Source organism: Astatotilapia calliptera, chromosome 7 (genome assembly GCF_900246225.1).
Source record: "Astatotilapia calliptera chromosome 7, fAstCal1.2, whole genome shotgun sequence".
Classification (NCBI taxonomy): Eukaryota; Metazoa; Chordata; class Actinopteri; order Cichliformes; family Cichlidae; genus Astatotilapia; species Astatotilapia calliptera.
In genome coordinates, this window is record NC_039308.1 from 62,545,683 (window position 1) to 62,559,294 (window position 13,612).

At 39.1% G+C, this 13,612-nt stretch overlaps 1 protein-coding gene across 3 annotated transcripts in view; it reads right to left on the bottom strand.

Moving 5' to 3' along the window:
* rassf7a (Ras association domain family member 7a) overlaps positions 1 to 13,612 on the bottom strand; it is a 38,994-nt gene that overhangs the window by 21,967 nt on the left and 3,415 nt on the right. Inside the window, exon 2 of one of the 3 annotated variants that reach the window (XM_026176427.1) lies at positions 11,259 to 11,385. The exons of the other annotated variants lie outside the window; for them this stretch is intronic. The gene's annotated coding sequence lies outside the window, so the exon portion shown is untranslated. The remainder of the gene's footprint in view (positions 1 to 11,258; positions 11,386 to 13,612) is intronic. 3 annotated transcript variants of the gene reach the window in all.

The window sequence follows — 13,612 nt, forward strand, 5'->3', positions numbered from 1 at the left end:
GAGAAAGAAGCAACTTAAATCTAATGACTACTGTCCAGAAAGCAACACAGTCATATTATAAGAGAAACTCATTACTTTACAAAAGTAGGATAGAAACTATTTAACATTTTAAAATAATGTAACAATCTTGAGTTGTGCTCCTACCTCCATAACCTTCTCTCACAAACACACACAGAGCTGAGACATGCATGACCAATGGGCTAGGCAGAATGTGTGGGAGCCCCCAGCATGAGCCATACCCCACTCTCTTGACATTATCCTCATCTTTATCCGTACGTCTCCCTCAATCTTAACCGTAAACTATTTTTTTAGTGTCTTATTTCTCCCTCACTATCTTCCCTACAGAAGAAACTAGAAAATGGCCACTTAGACGTTATGTAAAAGCAAGCAAACATCTCGAGTTTAAAAGGAGGACTAACTGAGGCCCAGATAATGAAGCAAAAGAGCTAATATATTAGCACCGAGACTATAACAGCCTATATGATGCTAAATAAAGCACACATTAAAAACTGATTGTTACCAGTTTTTATAGCAACATAAAACAACACCCTTCAGACTGTCACGGCTTAAAATGAACACGTTCATGGGTTTTGAAAAAAATAAAATAAAACTTTTATGGCTCTTTTCAGTATGAAGCAATCCCCGCTCTCTGTCTGGCACCCCTCCACTGTGCCTCGCACATGAAAAACAAAGTGCAGCCGCGGAAGTAATAAGTTCATGTCTAACACATACACCTGCATACCATTTAACCACAGTGGTAGTTTTCTTATGTGAACTACTGACAACCTCATTATAAATTTGAGACACAGGTTCAGCTCAAAAGCACATGTTATATCTTTTCCTTTGACTTTTCATAATAATACATTTTCAAAATGCATAAAAAGAAGAATTTCAATGAATCTACATATCGCCCTGAGGCTTTTCTGATACCAATCGATCGCACCACCAATTTGTACCCATGGATATTTTACAGCTCCAGGTGGCATGTCATATATTTTCCTCCAACTTTTCACCTAGAGGCAACATGTAATCTCAAGATTACAGATTTGCATGTTAACCAGATAATTTTTTTTTTTTTTTAAATGTAGCAGTTGATACACTCTTTTACATGAACAGAAAACATACGCAAATATTTCTGATGAGAATCCCAAAAATTTGCTTGTATTAATAAGACTGAGACCAAATACTCAGCAGCATATCTTACAGGAACACCTGCTGTTACCAGAAGTTCTTTAAACTATAAAGTGGTGCAAATATATATACACCAATACTGACATATAAGTGACATTTAGCATTCTCAATTAATACATCAGTTCTTATTTAGTTACACCTCTTTTTAGTTAATTTATAATCAATGTGTTTTGTGGCATTAATTAAGTAAAAACTAACCAAGTCCAAGGGAATAAAAAGGCCAATTTCACAATTTTCCTTTAGTGTCACAAAATATCAGAGCAATTTTTTTACTTCCCCTCTACTTTAATCCTTTGTAGTTTTGGAACTCTGATGCAAAGATGCAGCAGCAGACGATCAACAAAACCTTTGTCATCCTTTTCTTTACTTTGCCTCCATCTGACAACAAACTGTATTCCAACCAAACTAATGAGGACACGCAGTCACAGTGCCTAATAACCAGCGTGCACATTGTATAAAGCAGATGTTCCAAAAATAGATGTTGGGGATTAATTGCATTAATTTGATGAATTAAATCATGCAAAAAACAAAAGATCCCTGCGAAGAATTCTGTAGCTTTTAGCCAGGCTGACTCAGAGGCTCACGGAGGGTCAGTTCCCATCAGTGTAAAGTGTTTCACTGTTCTGTCTATACAGCAAAGCTTTTGACACATCTAAGAGCTATGATGTCTGACAAAATTTAAACCCCTCTTGAATAAAATAGGGGAACAACCTCCTGAGGTGGTGCTTAGGTCCAAAAGGCCACAGTTAAAAAAGTAACCACACTTGTTGGGTCCTGATGGGCTATTACTTGTAAATGGATCATCTGCTCGTCCGTCCACAGACCCACATCCACTTAATTTAAGACAGAGGGCATTGTGATGTAAAGGATAATCAGTCCAAAGCCTCCCAGACTTTGCTGACACCTTCCAGGCATTCCTCAGGGTACCTCCCACTGCTGTGCCCCACCCCACACCCCCTTGTCAAGCTCTACATATCATCCCTTTTTTCCTGTGACTCAAACATTCCTGCAACCCCCTCCCCTTCTCAATTTCCAGCTCCGCCTCTGCATTCAGCAAAGACGCTAAAGAAAACAAAGATGAGGCCAAAACAGCTTTAAAACCTGCACTTTTCGAGGCAAGTCTTTCAAGTAGTTCTTTATCATTTATCTGCATTCAAAAAAAAAAAAAAAAAAGTAAAAATGTCACACAGCGGTTTCGAAACACCAGCTATAAACTAAGGCAATACTTCAACGACCAAGTGGTTGTAAGTCTGTCTAAAGATGACCCATCCATAACTCGACTCAGGAGAGGCAAGAAGATGGCTCTGAGAGTGAAAAATAGACTGGCTGTGTCTGGCAGCAGTTCAACTTGGGAGCAAAGAGAGGGGAATGCATGCTGACACTGTCTTTGTTGGCTATTATTCAACAACAATGAATAGCATGAAGTTGCTCCTAAGGCTCATCCATTTCCATCTCCCCTGTTGAAACCACCACCATTTTCTTCCCTCAGTTAATTCAACCCTTCACTAAAAGCACTCTCCAACAAGTAGTCAACAGGTTGGCTAAGACTAAAACCTGGACAACGAATGGAATGATACACTTCTATTTTCAGAACGCCAAACAAGCTTTAAAAAAAATAAAAATAAATCCTGAACTTTTGTTGACATCAGTTTTCATTCTCAAGCAACACAAGGTAGTAATGCTCTGTTTTTCCCCAAACATGGCTAAGTATAGGGTTGCTGTCTCATTATGGTCAGGCCAATGTTGGTGCTCCCATATTGCAGCTATGTCTTGTGTATCATTATGACAGACAACATGGTTTTGCCAGTGAAGGTAATTGCCCTGTTGAGATGTAAATATAGCACATCCCACATCAAGAACAGACAAAGACTTTTGTTTTCTTCCCAGAAACTTGGATCACAAGATGATTTGTGGTTTGAAAGCAAATACATGTCACCGCATTATCGCCTGACAAATAACAACGGGTGATTCGACAATCTGCCGCCAAGGTGAATCTGAACACAAAGGGATGACAAGTGAGCACAAAAGGAAAATGACAGCAAGACACGGTCAACTGGATCAGCTGATACACTCCAGGTAAACAAACTTTGAATTCTTCTAAACAGGATAGAAAAGACAGAAAAATATACAGAAAGCCACCTCGCTCTCTGATCACTCTTTTTAAGACCGCTTCAATGAAGCAAAAGAGATTCTCAGTTGGCTTTCACAGCTTCCAAGTTGTCAGGACTTTGGCTACACTCTGGCACTTTCTCCATCATCTCTTTTTCTGCTTCTTTATTCAGAACCAGTCTAGACTGGCTCAGGACAAAGTTACCACCATTCAAAAACATTGCTGCGTCACACATTGCATCACGTTGCATTTTGAGCAGCTGAATGAAAAGCTATTTTGAGAGATGAAATACATTTTTGGACAGCGATCACACGCTGCAGTGTGTTTATCTTCAGTGTCTTCGTGTTGGAAGCAGCAAACTAGTACTTCAAAATATCTCGACTGCTTAAAAATCACGCTTTCTGGTAAGACACTGTCTCTGGAGAAAAAGCTGTGCCATTAGTGTCACACTGTGTTGCCCCATGCTGTTCCTATCAGTAAATGGATACTACAACCAGCCTCAATGCTACAGGGAGAGAGAGCTGTGAGTGACACACAAAGTTGGATAGACTGTTTGTACCAGATGTAGCAGCTGTTTCCAATTTTTCCTTTCTCTCTCCCATACAAGAAAAGGAAGTGATAGGAGGGGGAAAAAAGACAAAAATCAACAAGTCATTATAAAGTGATTATAAAGGGCTTCATCTGAATTTTATAGTCCGTTTATGAATACGAATGCATCATATTATATGCAAAAGCATGGGGTGAAGATATGGAAACTGCAACCTCAGCAGGTGACTTGATATCAGCTTGTGCTGAAAGGGAATTGTGAATAAACACCTCAGATTAACACACTTTAGTTGCCTCATGAGAACATGTGACTCTTGCCACATTAAATCACTATAATAAAAACACACCAGACATATTCTTGTTGCTATTTGTTACTATTGTTTCACATTTTTCTTTTTTCGGTTTAAGGGAGCTCATTTTTGTGTCATATTTTAACATTCCGAGCTACTTGGTTTTGTGACAGTGAATTATTATTTCTTTTTATTTAGCTGCAAGGATATGAATAATATAGAAACATTTTATTGTTCTTTTTGCTGTTTATTTGTTACGCCCTTTAAAAGTTCAATAAAGGCATTATTAACCTCCTAAGACCCAAACTCTTCCAAGACATGCATTTTTAATTTCTCTTTGATATTTGGGCATATTGGGGCCCAATGAATGTAAAAACAAAGAATTACCAGATTTTTTTTTTTTAACCTTATTTTTGTTTTTAAGAAAAATAAGAGCCACATATGAGGATATTCGTTTAAAATTTTGATAGAACAGTAGCAGTATAATGTCCTCGTAAGTGGATATCAGGCCCTTGTAGAGCAAAATTGAGTATTTTAGTCTAAATAACCCAAAATGTGATGTCCACATATGTGGACGCCAGGTCCTAGGAGGTTGAAAAATACTTGTAATGATCAAGACAATCCTGTGAGGGCCTGTTTGTCTCAGCCTCAGGGCCTGACTAACCCAAAGACTTCTTTAGAAAAAGGGAGGACCAAACCCATGAATTACAATCCTAGCTAATGTGCGATTACAGAGCGAGAATACAAAGAAAGAGAAATTAGTGCAAGATTAAGGTGTTGTCTTCTACAGGTAGTAATCACTAGATTGTGATACAAAATTATCACAAAACCTCACTCATAATACAAAGTTACTGTGATTTTTTTTTCAACATTTTTCAATATGCTGAGTAAAGCATTAACATATGTTGTGATTTATCATGCATGCAAATTATGTCCTTTGTTAGTATGTTTCACTCAATAACAAAGAGGTAGAGCCAGAGGTAGCTTTATCACGCCAAGTGTGTCGAGCAAGCCCAACAAAGTGAAGAAGTGGATGGACAGGAAATCCAGGTTACAGAGAGGGGAGTTATCAGATGGGTGCAGGTTAGGGGTCGGGTCAAATGTGAACAAAAGCTTTGTAAACCTCACACAGTGTGAGGCAGAAGCCACACTGAACACTCACAGACACCCAGCCTGTTCGTCTACACCTTTGTCTCCAGTCTTCAGTTTGTTGATTTACATTATTTCTTACAACTGTTTGTTGAGTCCAAATCCTTTTCCATTTGTCCTCCATATGGTCTCAGATGTCACACTCCATTTTCTAACCACTTATTCTTAACATTGTTTACAATACTGGCCTTTGCTGTGAAAGGACTATCCAAGCACCTGCGGGAACAGCAGCGTTTAAAAGCTTTCACCGCAGCAGGCCTGTCATCTCTTTCCTTCTGTGGCTTGGCTGAATCAAAGGAAAGCTGTAGCTGTACTATAGAAAGTCTTTTGTAGTAAAATAAAAATAAGCATTATAAGCAAATACTCAAACACCCCCAAAAAACTGAGGCGCATAGAGAGACAAAGAAGTGATAACACTAATGCAAAATGAATCTCTAATCATACCATTTTAACGATAGACATTTTAGTTTGAAGGACAGAATGAATGCAAAACTGATTCACCGAAAATTCAAGCAGAGACACTTAAAGATCTGTTGAATTTTAACGAAGCTGATGAGACTCGCCATCACCGTCTTTATTCGGCTTGTAGAGCATTTGAGTGTGCTGGAGTGGGCATATGCGTGAGACTGAATTAATGACGTGTGTGTTGGTGTATATGCCAGATTACTAATCAGTGCTTAGACAAAGGCCGTATGTGTGCAAGTCTGTGCATCTCTCTCACATATTGCCCTCCACGTCTGCATAAAACCTCTATCAGCAGGAATGTCAGGATTGTCGGGTCAGCAGTGGTGACATCATGGCAGCCAGTCAGAGGCAACAACAAGGCCTCGGCACCAGTTTCCTCTTGGTTGCATCAGCAATGCAATACCAGACTGCGGATCAATGACACCCACTCCAGCCCTGTTTCCCGCTTACTGAGTCTACAAACGATTAATGCAGACAAGAAACGGATATACTTAAAAAAAAAAAAAAAAAAACATTAAATTAAAATCTTCATGAACTGACTGTGCAGAGTTAAACCTCAGTCAGTAACAACAGGCTTGAAATGCTTTAAGCCCTAAATTTGGCCCCAATGTAAGCTGGCAAAAAAAGAAAGAAAAAAAGAAAAAAAAAAAGCACAGATAAATGGCTTTATACAAAACATGAACGCAGATGAGACTCAAATCTTCATTAGTTTTAAGAGATTTTAAAGTCAGGAGTGAAGAAAATATATCTGCAAAGGCTCCTTTTCTTAGAATTAACACTGATAAACCTAAGAAACCAACATATATAACAACATTGTTCCCACTACACCGTCACTTCTAGAATGGACAAAGTCGTCTTTCATATTTCCCCGTGTCAGCAATCAAGGTCCTAGTGTGTGTTTGTATATGGGAGTGCAAGTGTATGTGTATTTGTATGTGCAAAGTGTCCTTCGGGTCATAAGATAAAGTACACCTGAGGCAGGGGCAGGGAGCCACTTTGCAGTGTTACCACAGTAACCAAACACAGAAGCAACCACCTGGTTGGTAGAGCCTAAGAAATGAAGCTCAAGGGGAACCACTTCAGGACAGCAACCAATGTTTAAAATCCTCTCAAATTGGCCTCATTCCCAAACACAGGCCTTATTGTGTCCGTGCCACGATGAGTGGAGCACAGATCACAGACAGCTGTTGAATCTTTCATGGAAATTCAAGAATAACCGAGGTTATTGTTCAGCTCTCATTACAACATAGAAATAAGTTAGGCCAATAATGTTCATATAATCTCCACACAGTTTAGGGCACAGTATATCCTGTGAGACATTTAAAAACCCATGCCAGCCATGACTGTTTTAGTTCTCTGCTTCATCATAACCAAGGACCTACTACCATGCTTTGAGCCTGAAAGCACTATGGCAGTTGTACTTACTTATATAGCAAAATTCATTGTACTTAGGCTACGTCCACACGTACCCGGGTATTTTTGAAAACTGAGCTTTTTCTATGCATTTGCACCTTTCATCCACACATAAACGGCGTCACTGAAAACGGAGATTTTTAAAAACGCCTGCCAGGGTGGATATTTTTGAAAACTCAGTTTTTGCATGTACATGTGGACGAGGAAAACTGAGAAAACGCAGCGTCAAAGGTGTGTGCCATTTTTGACGTCACACTGTGCGCCACGTTATTGTTTCGGTGAAATGAATTTCTACAATACTGTTAATTGTACTCTCTGCAGTGTTTAAATGCTTACACATACACACACAGTTACTGTCCCTCCACACGTAGGACTCGGTTCTGCTTCTATGTCCTATCTTTGTTTACTATTTCCCACCGAGGCTTCTAGACTTCTGATTGGCCAACATTTCTACACGGTTAGGAATATATCGCCACCTGTTGCTTTGGCATATTCCTAGCAGCATTTTCCTTTATTTTTGCGCTTACGTGAGGACGGGATTTTTTTTTTTTAAACAAAAACGGAAAATCTCCATTTTCAAAAATACCCATGTACGTGCGGACGTAGCCTTAAATGTGCATAAGACAGAAGATGAAAAGATAAAAACCTATGCAGGTTTACAGTGAAAATGCAAAGTAGTAAAATACAAGTTAAATACATACAAAATACACAAACACACACACACACACACACACACACACACACAAAAACCTACAGCTGTGTAAGGCTGGAGAACAAGAAGGCAGAAGTAGACAAAGGAGCTGTTGGGACGCTACTATACAGGTAATTCCAGCGGAAGGGGTTACATGAAGAATTCAAGGCAGTAACCCCAAACTGTGTGAGCGGCTCCAGCAGATCCCAGGAACGACATCCGAGATCCTACTCCAGCAGAGTGCAGTCGTTGGAACCTCTAGCTCCCAGACCTCTTGTAGAGGACCCAAGCTTGAAGGATAAAGACTGCCAGCACGGATGAGTGGGGAAATATATATAACAAGACAGAGCTGCTCTCTATGATGATGTTCATCTAACCTGGCACAGAAATCATATTTTGAAGATTAAAGATTAAACGTTTTTCCAAATAACAGCTTTACCCGTGTATTTATTTCTAAGAGCAGATTATACAATTTTTTTTTTCTCTGTGCAAAATAGTTTTTAGTAATCAAATTCCAAATATATAGAAAACCTCTGCGATGTCCCAAACATGAAGCAGACACGTTGTATGAAAAATAAAAACAATATAATGAATAACCCAGACACCTTAAAGATTTATGAAAACATGGGCGCCAGTTTAGCTCACAGGGTGAGCAGGCAACCATACGCTGCAAGGCCTTTTCTACTCTCCACTACTGCACCATCTACTAAAGTCAGAAGGCTCCAAAAAATAATTAAAGTACAGCATGTATGACTAGCTAGCTTTTCCCCAAGAGATTTATTTAAAAGGTATTTATTAGAAATTACCCACAAAATAGCTTTGGGCTCTTATGGTTAATACTGATACTTAATTAAATTACCTGTTTGCACTAGTTACTATCAGCCCATATGTGAACCAGCCAGTTTTCCCTCAGAGACAACTTAATAGACAGCCGGCTTGATTACAAAATCCTAAACACAAAGTTATAGACCTCTGTCAAAGACCGTGTTTTTCCCCATCCATATCTCGAAAGATCAAATCAACAGTCCAAACAGGAACTATGTTAGCCAGTCATGTTTTTGCAGTGATGGATGCAAGTAGCAGAGAGGAAGAACAGTTTCAACTTCACTGTAGCAAGCACACTTCTCTATTTTTGTGTGTTTGACTTCCATGAATAACATGAATCAATAGAGTATTTCTTCAGTACTCTCACTGGATGGGCAGAAATGTAATCGTATCAGCGCTCTGAATTAGACCATTAATGAATTATCATTCTGTTCCGAAAACAAGCATCACTTCTTTCATTCAGCTGGACGGGGATTTAAAAAGTTACTCCTCACATAACTACCCAGTAGAGCTGGGCGATAGAACGATAACGATATGTATCGCGATATAACTTTTTCTCGATAGAAAAATTAAACTATCGCGATAGACCTCGCCGCTCTTGTCCTCTTAAAACAAAAAAACAAAAAAAAGAAAGCCAATCCAAATTACGTAGCGCAGAGCCGAACCAATCACAGCCGCAGCGTCACGTCACGTGACTTGTTACTTACAGCACAAGTGCCAAGCTGCACGTGTGTTTGTTTGGGAAGCAGCCAGCCACGTACCACCCAGGTAATGGAGGAAATGAGTGTGCCGACTAGAAAAATCAACCGAGCGTGACCGAAGGGAAAACAGATGATGGTTCCAATGCCGGATGGAAGAGCCATAGAAGTTCCGTAGTGTGAAGGTATTTCGGCTATTTCAAGTCTGACAAAAAACAGAGTAGCGTGCACTGTAAATTGTGCCGAAAGCAAGTCTGGAAATACAATAAACTGGTGCATGCGCTATGTCCACACGTACCCGGGTATTTTTGAAAACACAGATTTTCTATGCGTTTGCACCTTTCGTCCACACGTAAACGCCGTTTTTGGTCACTGAAAACGGAGATTTGTAAAAACTCCGATTTTGCATTTACGTGTGGACTAGAAAAACGGAGAAAACGCAGCGTCAAAGGTGTGCGCAATTTTTGACGTCACACTGTGCGCCACGTTATTGTTTCGGTGAAATGAATTTCTACAATACTGTTACTGTTAATTCTACTCTCTGCAGTGTTTAAATGCTTACATATACACACAGTTACTGTCCCTCCACACATACGACTCGGTTCTGCTTCTATGCCCCAGCTTTGTTTACTTTTTCCCACCGAGGACTCTAGACTTCTGATTGGCCAACATTTCTGCACGGTTAGGAATCTAGCGCCACCTGCTGCTTTGGCATGTTCATAGCAGCGTTTTCCTTCATTTCTCCCTTTATGTGTGGACGGGATTATTTTTTAAAACGAAAACGGAAAATCTCCGTTTTCAAAAATACCCGTGTACGTGTGGACGTAGCCTCAGTCTCTGACTGGAAGCGCTAATTCATCATTCGGCTTTTGTCAGACTAAAGTAACTGTTAAAACTGTTTGAAAAGCTAAGCTATACAACAAGGAGAGATTGAGAATTTCCTTTTAGTTCTCAGTTTATTTGATATTGACAAAAGTTAGTTTTGTCTGTTCTTCTGTAAAACAAACTAAGATTTATTTTTAGAATTAATATTTTGTTTCTAAGTGGAATTGACAATTTAGTCTGTTTTGTTTGTTCTATTTTGAAACTTAAACGCTTCAGCGGCTGCCTTTTGTGTAGTTTGCAATATTTGCCTTTATTTATCTGAAAAAGTCTCATGTTCCTTAAGTACATCTACCCTGTTGAACTTATTATGGGAAATAAATATTTAAATAAAAACAAGCTGCTGATTATTTCACATTTTACTTGTGAGCAACGGCACATTTAAATCTTACAAATATAGTTATTTGGCTTATATCGTGATAGATATCGTTATCGCCTGAAATGAAAAAAAACATATCGTGATATGAAAAAATCTTATATCGCCCAGCTCTACTACCCAGAGACATCAGCAAGATGCTTAAGAAGTGAACTTGCCTCTTGATGGACTTTGATTTCCTTCCTTTTTGGAATGTGTAAAATGAGTGCGTGATGCCATATCTTTAAATTTCAAAATAAAACATGGATAAAACTTTGTGCTAGACACATACAAGTTAGCAGGAATCCCAGTAGATCAAACGGTTAGAGTTAAAAAAATATTTTTTAACAAGCATCAAATAGTGCTCCCACTCTATTGCTAACATGGACATTAGAGTTAGAGTATCTCTAAAATAAGGCCAATTTATTTTTTAACTTTAAGATTACTGTTCCAATTAGTAATGATTGTTTAATCACTGACTAATTTGTACTGGATGCTCTATTTACTTAGTAGGTGGATAGTTTAGTACTTAGTATTTTAAACAAGTTCAACCATGTGCTCAGCTAGAAAAGAAACAGTGCAACGCAACAAAAAAAAAAGAAGTAAGTAAATCTAAACAAATAAGGTCATTTGTTTCACTCACCTCCTGCAGTCTAATGGACTCTGCAACTGCCAGCCTGATGAAAAAGGAGAAGAAGGAGAGGAGGAAGAGCGAGACAACCCTCTCACTGTATGTGTGTGTCGTGCTCACAGGCTACCTGATCCACAGCCTGACGAAGAGACGGCGACAGAGAGAAAGAGAGAGAGAGACCAGGTCAGAACAACGCAGACGGGAGGGGGCAGCTGGAGAGAAAAGCGAAGTGGTGCCGCCATTCCCCGTTACCCGGGAAACCAACGCTCTTTCAAAGAAAAATGGCCAATGGCAAACACCGGCAATTGTGTTCAGACAAAAAGTCACATGACTGCCCAAACACCACTCCCTATACACTGAGAGAGAGGAGAAGAGAATAAAAAAGAAGGATGGCGTTTTTGGGTGGAGGGGTGATAGAGGACCTAAGATAAAGAGACAAGGATAGAAAGGGAAAGAAACTCAAAGTATAGCTGACCTGACGCTTGAGTGAAAAAACTTTTTCCACAGTCTAAACTCAACATGAAATAAATTGGAAACTATTTTTTTTTCCTGTTAACAATAGGATATTAAAAGAACAGTTGACACACTCTATAACTTCCTTTCCACTTTAGTAATGTTTTATTACATGTAGTGCATTAGCATACACTTTCTGACAGGACACCATCATGACCAAATGACACTTGTTGTCATCATGAAACATTAACCAAAACCACCCGTCACACATATACCAGCTTTAATAAAAACAAAACAGCTGTATGTGTAAATGTTAGATTAACATTTTATATTCTGTTGGGCCATCATTAGACCACTATAATCATGAAAAGGGAAAATTTGGGCTTTCTCAGTCATCTCAGTTTACTATGCCCCCCCCCCCCCAATGTAATAAGATACTGGCTTCAGCTGCTCTCTTGCAGAAGAAAAGGATTAAAAAAAAAAAAAAAAAAAAGCTGAGAATATGACTGAACAGTGGTTGTGGTGCTAGCAGCAGGGACTCGTGCCGGTTTCATTACCAACAGCTCAGTAGTGCATTTAGAATTACTTGAAACAATCTGAGGAACCCCCACTTAACACCACACACACAATATTGCCATTAACAGTGTGTATAGCTTGTAACTGTGTGATAGCAAAAAAATGAATCAATTATCAGAAGAAAACACTAATAGACCATTAAAAAAAAAAAAAAAAAAAAAAAAACACACACACACACACACACAATTTGTAACTGCATTGAAAAAATATTGAGTATTAATACTAGGAACTTGGGAGAAACAAGATTCCATCTTAACAGCACTCATGGAGGTACTTCTCTTAAAACCCAAAGGAGTCGATCCAGTGTTTACCGAAAGGCTTGAAGACTTGGAAATCGGTAACTGCATCATCTCAAACACTTCAATACGCCTGACTTACAAACAGCCCCAGAGCACAGCAGATGTCTGAGCCAAATGAAGCCAGCAAAGCTGCATCATCTGTAGGAAGTGGCGATGCAGAAATCCGTTTTCAGGTTGATTTATTTGATCCAATATCAACAGATGACTGAAGCGTGATCTGAAATCCATGTGCACAGGAGAACTTATTACTGATCCTATCCTGCCCCTTGGGCTGGATACGATCACTCCCCCACAGGTTAGTGTTATCTCGGAGCATGAATGGCCAACGATTCTTCAGTCTAAACGGATTCAGCTGTTTTAAGCTAAAATCTTTTCAAAGCTACTTTTACATTTGTTTATTTTATTGTTGTCATGACTTATTTATGTTTCCACTTTAGACCATTTTAATAAACCTAAACTTCAAAATTAGTTTGTGGTTTTTTTTTTTTTCACTATGCACTCCCTGAATAGTCAAGTAAATTGTAGTGAGGCTTTCCAGCTAATTGTAAATCCCCTACAAAGCAGTGAGACAAATATGGTCTACAAGTGATAGGCAGATGGTTTATTACCCTGATGATATCACACATCCATCACTCTCTCTGCAATATAGTGAACACTTGAACACAATCATCTGCCTTTTAATACATTGCTTCATTGACACTAAATTACCCTGCTTCAGTTGTGGCTGGTAGGTCTCATTCTCCAAAGGCATCTAGCAAGAAATAAGGGGCTCAATTACCTCCCTACAACATGAATGGCGACACAATAACAGCAATAAGCCTCAGCAAATGAAGACGACAGAGCCGCCGGTATCAACTGCATGGACAGTCATGAAAAAAAAAAAAGAAAGAAAGGTTATGGGGAGGTCTGCCAGAGGCTTAACAATCCTGTACCAGCTTATCAATAGATAGCACACACATTGTAGCTCTAGGCTTATCACAGATTCTTGGGATATGCTTGGAGATACCTGAAGATTGACCCATTCATACAATGACACAT